Genomic DNA, 9,943 nt, shown 5'->3' on the forward strand with positions numbered 1-9,943 from the left:
ACGCTGACCAGGTCGCTAGGTGTACGGTGTTTCCTCCGACACATTGGTGCGACTGGCTTCCGGGTTGGATGCGCGCTGTGTTAAGAAGCAGTGCGTCTTGGTTGGGTTGTGTTTCGGAGGACGCATGGCTCTCGACCTTCGCCTCTCCCGAGTCCGTGCGGGAGTTGTAGCGATAAGACAAGACAGTAACTACTAACAATTGGACACCACGAAATTGGGGAGAAAAAGCAAGAAGAATTTATTTTTATCTCAAGACATCAATCAGGAAGTTAAAGCTTGGTCACAAATGGATCTTCCAAATGGACAATGACCCCAAGCATAGTTGTGGCAAAATGGCTTAAGGACAACAAAGTCAAAGTATTGGAGTGACCATCACAAAGCCCTGACCTCAATCCTATAGAACATTTGTGGGCAGAACTAAAAAAGCGTGTGCGAGCAAGGAGGCCTACAAACCTGACTCAGTTACACCAGCTCTGTCAGGAGGAATGGGCCAAAATTCACCCAACTTATTGTGGGAAGCTTGTGGAAGGCTACCCGAAACATTTGACCCAAGTTAAATAATTTAAGATCAATGCTACCAAATACTAATTGAGTGTATGTAAACTTCTGACCCACTGGGAATGTGATGAAATAAATAAAAGCTGAAATAAATAATTCTCTACTATTATTCTGACATTTCGCATTCTTAAAATAAAGTGGTGATCCCAACTGACCTAAGACAGGGAATTTTTGCTAGGATTAAATGTCAGGAATTGTCAAAAACTGAGTTTAAATGTATTTGGCTAAGGTGTATCTAAACTTCCGACATCACCTGTACATGTACATATTGCCTCAATAACCTCGACTAACCGAGGTGCCCCCACACATTGACTCCGTACCGGTAGCCTCGCTACTGTTATTTTACCGTTGCTCTTTAACTATTTGGTATTTTAAATTTTTACTTTACACTTATTTTTCTTAAAACTGCATTGTTGGTTAAGTTTCCTTTATTTGTACTATTTTCTACATTGTAGAATAATAGTGAAGACATCAACACTATGAAATAACACATATGGAACACTGTAGTAACCAAAAAAGTGTTAAACTAATGAAAATATATTTGAGATTCTTCAAAGTAGCCACCCATTGCCCAAATGAACATAAGACACACCTGTTAATTGAAATGCATTCCAGGTTACTTCCTCATGAGAGAATGCCAAGAGTGTGCAAAGCTGTCAAGACAAAGGGTGGCTACTTTGAAGAATATCAAATATATTTGTATTTGTTTAACACTTTTTTGCCTACTACATGATTCCATATGTGTTATGTCATAGTTTTGATGTCTTCACTATTATTCTGCAATGTAGAAAATAGTAAAAATGTAAGAAAAATCCTGGAATGAGTAGGTGTGTCCAAACTTGACTCGTACTGTGTATATAAACTCAGCAAAAAAAAAGACATCACCGGCAACAACGGCGCCTATAGGAACAAACCCACCGTCGCTGGACCAGACAGGACTGGCAAAAAGTGCTCTTCACTGACAAGTCGCAGTTTTGTCTCACCTGGGGTGATGGTCGGATTCCCGTTTATCGTCAAAGGAATGAGTGTTACACCGAGGCCTGTACTCTGGAGCGGGATCGATTTGGAGGTGGAGGGTCCGTCATGGTCTGGGGCGGTGTGTCACAGCATCACCGAGAGCTTCTGGTCAGCGGGGTGGTGGCACTGGGATCCTCATCTCTCCCAAGTGGACATTCTCTCTTTCTCCCCTGACCCATCTGTCTATCGCCTCCTTTGAATTCCATGCTGTCACAGTTACCAGCCCTTTCAAGCTTAACATCCTTATCATTTATCGCCCTCCAGGTTCCCTTGGAGAGTTCATCAATGAGCTTGACGCCCTGATAAGTTCCTTTCCTGAGGATGGCTCACCTCTCACAGTTCTGGGTGACTTTAACCTCCCCACGTCTACCTTTGACTCATTCCTCTCTGCCTCCTTCTTTCCACTCCTCTCCTCTTTTGACCTCACCCTCTCACCTTCCCCCCCTACTCACAAGGCAGGCAATACGCTTGACCTCATCTTTACTAGATGCTGTTCTTCCACTAATCTCATTGCAACTCCCCTCCAAGTCTCCGACCACTACCTTGTATCCTTTTCCCTCTCGCTCTCATCCAACACTTCCCACACTGCCCATACTCGGATGGTATCGCGCCGTCCCAACCTTCGCTCTCTCTCCCCCGCTACTCTCTCCTCTTCCATCCTATCATCTCTTCCCTCTGCTCAAACCTTCTCCAACCTATCTCCTGATTCTGCCTCCTCAACCCTCCTCTCCTCCCTTTCTGCATCCTTTGACTCTCTATGTCCCCTATCCTCCAGGCCGGCTCGGTCCTCCCCTCCTGCTCCGTGGCTCGACGACTCATTGCGAGCTCACAGAACAGGGCTCCGGGCAGCCGAGCGGAAATGGAGGAAAACTCGCCTCCCTGCGGACCTGGCATCCTTTCACTCCCTCCTCTCTACATTCTCCTCTTCTGTCTCTGCTGCTAAAGCCAATTTCTACCACTCTAAATTCCAAGCATCTGCCTCTAACCCTAGGAAGCTCTTTGCCACCTTCTCCTCCCTCCTGAATCCTCCTCCCCCTCCTCCCCCCTCCTCCCTCTCTGCTGATGACTTCGTCAACCATTTTGAAAAGAAGGTCGACGACATCCGATCCTCGTTTGCTAAGTCAAACGACACCGCTGGTTCTGCTCACACTGCCCTACCCTGTGCTTTGACCTCTTTCTCCCCTCTCTCTCCAGATGAAATCTCGCGTCTTGTGACGGCCGGCCGCCCAACAACCTGCCCGCTTGACCCTATCCCCTCCTCTCTTCTCCAGACCATTTCCGGAGACCTTCTCCCTTACCTCACCTCGCTCATCAACTCATCCTTGACCGCTGGCTACGTCCCTTCCGTCTTCAAGAGAGCGAGAGTTGCACCCCTTCTGAAAAAACCTACACTCGATCCCTCCGATGTCAACAACTACAGACCAGTATCCCTTCTTTCTTTTCTCTCCAAAACTCTTGAACGTGCCGTCCTTGGCCAGCTCTCCTGCTATCTCTCTCAGAATGACCTTCTTGATCCAAATCAGTCAGGTTTCAAGACTAGTCATTCAACTGAGACTGCTCTTCTCTGTGTCACGGAGGCGCTCCGCACTGCTAAAGCTAACTCTCTCTCCTCTGCTCTCATCCTTCTAGACCTATCGGCTGCCTTTGATACTGTGAACCATCAGATCCTCCTCTCCACCCTCTCCGAGCTGGGCATCTCCGGCGCGGCCCACGCTTGGATTGCGTCCTACCTGACAGGTCGCTCCTACCAGGTGGCGTGGCGAGAATCTGTCTCCGCACCACGTGCTCTCACCACTGGTGTCCCCCAGGGCTCTGTTCTAGGCCCTCTCCTATTCTCGCTATACACCAAGTCACTTGGCTCTGTCATATCCTCACATGGTCTCTCCTATCATTGCTATGCAGACGACACACAATTAATCTTCTCCTTTCCCCCCTCTGATAACCAGGTGGTGAATCGCATCTCTGCATGTCTGGCAGACATATCAGTGTGGATGACGGATCACCACCTCAAGCTGAACCTCGGCAAGACGGAGCTGCTCTTCCTCCCGGGGAAGGACTGCCCGTTCCATGATCTCGCCATCACGGTTGACAACTCCATTGTGTCCTCCTCCCAGAGTGCTAAGAACCTTGGCGTGATCCTGGACAACACCCTGTCGTTCTCAACTAACATCAAGGCGGTGACCCGTTCCTGTAGGTTCATGATCTACAACATTCGCAGAGTACGACCCTGCCTCACGCAGGAAGCGGCGCAGGTCCTAATCCAGGCACTTGTCATCTCCCGTCTGGATTACTGCAACTCGCTGTTGGCTGGGCTCCCTGCCTGTGCCATTAAACCCCTACAACTCATCCAGAACGCCGCAGCCCGTCTGGTGTTCAACTTTCCCAAGTTCTCTCACGTCACCCCGCTCCTCCGCTCTCTCCACTGGCTTCCAGTTGAAGCTCGCATCCGTTACAAGACCATGGTGCTTGCCTACGGAGCTGTGAGGGGAACGGCACCTCCGTACCTTCAGGCTCTGATCAGGCCCTACACCCAAACAAGGGCACTGCGTTCATCCACCTCTGGCCTGCTCGCCTCCCTACCTCTGAGGAAGTACAGTTCCCGCTCAGCCCAGTCAAAACTGTTCGCTGCTCTGGCACCCCAATGGTGGAACAAACTCCCTCACGACGCCAGGTCAGCGGAGTCAATCACCACCTTCCGGAGACACCTGAAACCCCACCTCTTTAAGGAATACCTAGGATAGGATAAAGTAATCCTTCTAACCCCCCCCCCCCCCCCCTTAAAAGAGTTAGATGCACTATTGTAAAGTGGTTGTTCCACTGGATATCATAAGGTGAATGCACCAATTTGTAAGTCGCTCTGGATAAGAGCGTCTGCTAAATGACTTAAATGTAAATGTAAATCATCGGACTGAGCTTGTTGTCATTGCAGGCAATCTCAACGCTGTGCGTTACAGGGAAGATTTCCTCCTCCCTCATGTGGTACCGTTCCTGCAGGCTCGTCCTGACATGACCCTCCAGCATGACAATGCCACCAGCCATACTGCTTGTTCTGAGCGTGACTTCCTGCAAGACAGGAATGTCAGTGTTCTGCCATGGCCAGCGAAGAGCCCGGATCTCAATCCCATTGAGCACGTCTGGGACCTGTTGGATTGGAGGGTGAGGGCTAGTGCCATTCCCCCAGAAAAGTCCGGAAACTTGCAGGTGCCTTGGTGGAAGAGTGGGGTAACATCTCACAGCAATAACTGGCAAATCTGGTGCAGTCCATGAGGAGGAGATGCACTACAGTACTTAATGCAGCTGGTGGCCACACCAGATACTGACAGTTTTTTTTTATTTTGACCCCCACTTTGTTCAGGGACACATTATTCCATTTCTGTTAGTCACATGTCTGTGGAACTTGTTCAGTTTATGTCTCAGTTGTTGAATCTTGTTATGTTCATACAAATATTTACACGTTAACTTTGCTGAAAATAAATGCAGTTGACAGTGAGAGGATGTTTCTTTTTTTGCTGAGTTATATATCAAAAGCCTTTATTTTACATCTTAAAAAGAAGTATCTAAGCCTTCATTTCCCAAAAATATATACTCTTAGCATTCATTTTACACCCATTTTGATATGCTCCTATGAACTTCACGTTTTGGTGATCATGGGTCCTTTTACATGAAAATGCCCATAGGCTATATCTAAATTGATTGAAAAAATATTACATGTTATGTTGTGCTCCTAACTTGTTAAAGACCCAGTCAAAAACGTGATTGTCCTGTGTTTGATATATATTTCCACACTATGAAGTTGGAATAATACTGTGAAATTAATTATGCCCTTTTAGTGTAAGAGCTCTTTGAAAAGACTGCCTGAAATGTCAGCCTGCTTAGGCCTGCCAAGTGATACAAAGTCTCTACTCTGCTACTCTCCATCCAAGTTCATATTACAATGTGCCCAGAATGTCTCACTGGCAATGTGAGGACAACTATAATTATAGTGAATAGCCTAGTGGTTAGAGCGTTGGGCCAGTAACCGAAAGGTTGCTGGATCGAATCTCGAGCTGACAAGATAAAAATGTATCGTTCTGCCCCTGAGCAAGGCAGTTAACCCACTGTTCCCCGGGCACCGAAGATGTGGGTGCCGATTAAGGCAGCCCCCCGCACCTCTCTGATTCAGAGGAGTTGGGTTAAATGCGTTAGCCACATTTAAGTTGCATAACTGACTAGGTATCCCCCTTTCCCTATAAGGTCCTCTTGATTAAAGATGCCCCCGTCAGAGAAGAGGCAAAGCAATAGATTGGACTCTCGCCAAAATCTGTTCAAAATAAGCCCAATGCGTTTCTATGGGCTTATTTTTGAACCTATGCTTGTCGCCTGCCTTCCTGCCTTTGGGACAACGACTCCCATTGCTGGGGCGGAAACCTGAGCATCTTGTCATTGTATACAGATCTCTGCCTCCATTAGGGTGCTTATTAATGCAACCATGTGATAACACATCGCAAAGAACCCCCAAAGCGATTGCTCTGACGAACAAATGATTGACCATTCCAGAAGCTCTCTTTCGTATTACTCTAGAATCCCGAAGATAAACCAATCAGCACTACAGCAGGCAGATAGCCTTAACATGCAAACCATTTTCATATGCTAATTGTTGAAGAAAAAAAACAGGAACCAAGCGTACTACTTGGTTACACATAACTAGGGGCCTGAGTATTTCCTGACTATGTGACCTGAACAGGAAAAACTAAGGACCCATACCCAGAGGCTACTCTTAGCTGACACTCTCTGGCTACAAGAATCCTCTGCGTGATTGGCCTATAGTTCACCAACCAAAGTGAGCCCGAAACTGACATAAGTGAACAAAAAAGCAAATTTTAAAAAAAGCACTTTCCCGAGCAGCCGAAAGAAAACTGGACACAACTGAGGTGTATAGGAACCGGTCACTAACAACTGAACACAACTCACTGAATCTGTGCATGCCTTACAATACAGTGACTGGCTCAGCTACTTTTGCACTGCATCAGCCGACTCATACCGCTAGGCAGGAGAGAAAGTGTGTGTGAGTTTGTGTAAATGTGTGTGCGTTCAGCTTTAAGAGGAGGAAGACCATGGTCGTTGCAGAAGTAGGAAGATTACCAAGGACTATTTTGATACAGTAGAACACTGGCAGCCTGTAGGGTTAAGTGCCACGACTAGGGCAGGGGCTCAGACCAAGGCACCGTCCACCATTACGCCACCGTCAAACCCACATTAACCATCAAAATTCACGAACACGCAAACTCCCCCCTTTAAAAACTAAACACAGCCCACGCTGTATTCTGACCGGCGTCACGTTCGACCACAACATGTTTATAAATCGCGCAACCATGAAAATAACCTAGCTGCCAGCTAGCATAAATAACACCAATGAATTATTATTGGCCACCTTGCTATCTTAACGTTACTAGCTACCAGTACCTGTCCAGTTATTTGCCCCAAAAAGTGAAACACCAACACGCAGTTCACGAAACCACAACTTGGTGCATTTAAGTTACATGAAAAGCTCAAATTGAGCTATGGTAGCGACGTTTTTTTGTATGACAAAATAAACAACAACCAGGTACCCGGACCTATGATAAAGCCAATCAAGTAACTTACTAACCTAACGTAGCAGGCGTAAAAGAAACAAGTAGCTACTAGGACGTTAGCTAGGGCTAGCTTGCCTTCGTTGGGGAGAATGTGCCCAGAGGAAAATGTAAACTCCAAAGCCTGCTAAATGTATTCGCTTTCTACTTAAATAATAGTATAACGTATTACATGTGTTAAGTAGTTCGTGATAATGAATATTCACACTGGCAAGCCATCTACCTGGGTTGACAAAAAAGATAACTAAGTAACTAGCCATGTAACAAAGTGCTGCTCTAAAAATAATTTGAACTCCCAGTCCACGACAATCCAGATTGACAGTCTCTGTTCGATCAAGCCCATTCTAAAATTATATTGGCGAAGTGAAATTAAAATACGAAATGTTGTCAAACTATGTGTGGACATAACAATAAAGCCTGGAGATGCAACGTCTATAAACGTATGAAGCCCGTTCCCAACCGTAGCGCTTTCATTCTGCGGAGAAGTGCTACTTTTCAACAGCCCATCAGTTTCTCTATCGTCACAGATAGGTGGAGGAAGAGGAGCTGGCTCTCGATAAGTCCAAATAAAAGGCTTCCCTCAATCCACTTCCCCCAAAAAACTTCGGAACATCTCAATCAACTTACTCGGTCGATTCGACAGCGATCCGTCGACTGCGCTTCGTCCAAGGTATTTAGGGTGACAATCTGCTGCAATTATTCGATGTATTTTTTAAAATTCAGGGTATACCCTGTATCTTTTCTGCCCTCCCCGCTACCGCCTCTGTTGCCAAATAATGCGCTTCTCAACACACATGGAGCTGCGGCGTCACCGCAGCGGGCATGCGCCCTTCAACACGCCAGGGGAACCCAGTGCATATCTATAACCACTGACCATCAAGGGGCAAAGCAGCACCAACATGCCAGGGTCCCTAGGTCTTGTGGTTGATTCTTGCCTTCAATACCTGTAACAGGATCCGACTAGCTTTTGAGCTTACAATGGCCATAGTCAGAACTTTAATAGGTAGAACTGATCCCAGATCAGTTGCCATAGGCATGGGTCTGAGGAGCCCTATTCACATGCACAGTGATCGAGGCCATATCCCCTTCTCTCTTCATAGCAGGTCAGAATATAAAACAGAAGCAAACTGTCTCTACATCAGCAATATCATACCATCGTGAATAGCCTGCCCTTGGGCATGTATGATTGAGACCCCACCCTTGGTGTAATGTTCAATTTCAGTCTTCTAATCTAGTTCATCTCCAAATGGGAAATGACCACAGCTCACCTAAATGCATGCTCTGTGTGAGAGGGAAGTGGGGAGATGTGAGTTTTTAGGTTTCCTCTACAAACAGATATTGGATCAGCTTAGTTTACCTTGCTCTGCCCAAATGCTAACCATACTGACCTTAGACCAGTGTCAACTTCATCCTACTCCAAAGTACTCAGGGGGGTGAAGTGGTGAGATAGATACACCAAAGAGCAGGGGGACCGGGAGAGGGATACTCAAAAAGGGAAATTCAAAGTGAATGCTTTATCAGCTAACTGTCCTGCTGTTCATCCCAAAAGACACAAAAAGGAGGAGCAGGATGAAGTTGCCATAAACACTGATCTGAGGTCAGTTTTGTGTTTCCCCTCCTTAATGAAGGCATCAGGTAGCCTAGCGCTTAAGAGCATTGGACCTGTAACCAAAAGGTTGCTGGTTTGAATCCCTGAGCCGACTAGGTGAAAAATCTGTGTACCCTTGAGCAAGGCACTTAACCCTAGTTGCTCCTGTAAATCGCTCTGGATAAGAGCGTCTGCTAAATGACTCAAACGTAAATGTAATAGACGTTATAGATTAGGCTGTGCCTATGGCTAACTCATACCTGGAGAACAAAAGGCCCCTGATATATCCTGTAAGCTGCAGGGTAGTCTTATCTTGGCCCTAAGTTACTACACACATCTCTATCATCTCTTCACTTCCTGTGTCTGCTAGTGTCAGAGTAAAGCCCTGTTGCTTGTTTATAATGCAGTGAATGGGGCCGTTCTCCCTTTGCCTGAATGATGTCAGACCTCTCCACTCTGCCATCTCTGTTTGCCTGGTCTTTCCTTTCTCGTGAACAACCAGCATCATAGTCCTTGAGGCAATTGTGTGTGCTATGACACTCCGTCTGCGTAGAGTACTTAATGGTGGGATTTATCTATGTAGCATTAGGCTGAGACAAAAGCCTACAGCCCCCCAGGACTAGGAGCAAAGAGTAGGATATTACTATAGAAGACTACTGCAGACATTCAGGTTGTTTCTTTGTTCTGGTCTCTCAGTGAGAAACTACCTACTGCAGTCCGAGAAGCGACCCATCCATCGAAGACTGAATACCACTCTCTTCAGACAGCAACTGGGTTTCTATAACACTCTCAGCCCTCCTCCTAGCACTACTGTGTCATTACATTTTTTGTCATTTAGCAGATCATCTTATCCAGAGCGACTTACAGGAGCAGTTAGCATTAAATGGCTTGCTCAAGGGCAAATCGACAGATTCGGACCAGTGACCGTTCGGTTACTGTCCCAACGCCCTTAACCGCTAAGCTACCTGCTGTCCTATCGTACGACTTTATTTCCCATACACTTGTAAGTTTGTAAATGTAGTAATACAATGGAAGTGTTGTGCTTGTGATGTAAGTTTGTTCATGCCATGGCCCCCTTTTATAAGTCCCCTTACATTCCCTGACTCCCTCTTCTCGCTCTCTAACTCCCTGTTTTGTTTCTCTATTTACAGTAAGCATTAGTGAGAAAACA

The 9,943-nt window shown here is 46.4% G+C and overlaps 1 protein-coding gene across 4 annotated transcripts in view; it reads right to left on the reverse strand.

Annotated features, from left to right (window-relative positions):
* Positions 1 to 8,019, reverse strand: part of LOC139560469 (transcriptional repressor p66 alpha-like) — a 49,931-nt gene extending 41,912 nt beyond the window's left edge. For 2 of the 4 annotated variants that reach the window (XM_071377282.1, XM_071377281.1), the window contains exon 1: positions 7,812 to 8,019. The gene's annotated coding sequence lies outside the window, so the exon portion shown is untranslated. The remainder of the gene's footprint in view (positions 1 to 7,811) is intronic. The other 2 variants (XM_071377280.1, XM_071377279.1) reach the window with 1 other exon arrangement.
* Positions 8,020 to 9,943: the final 1,924 nt, after the last annotated feature.

This window comes from Salvelinus alpinus, chromosome 30 (genome assembly GCF_045679555.1).
Source record: "Salvelinus alpinus chromosome 30, SLU_Salpinus.1, whole genome shotgun sequence".
NCBI classification, from domain to species: Eukaryota; Metazoa; Chordata; class Actinopteri; order Salmoniformes; family Salmonidae; genus Salvelinus; species Salvelinus alpinus.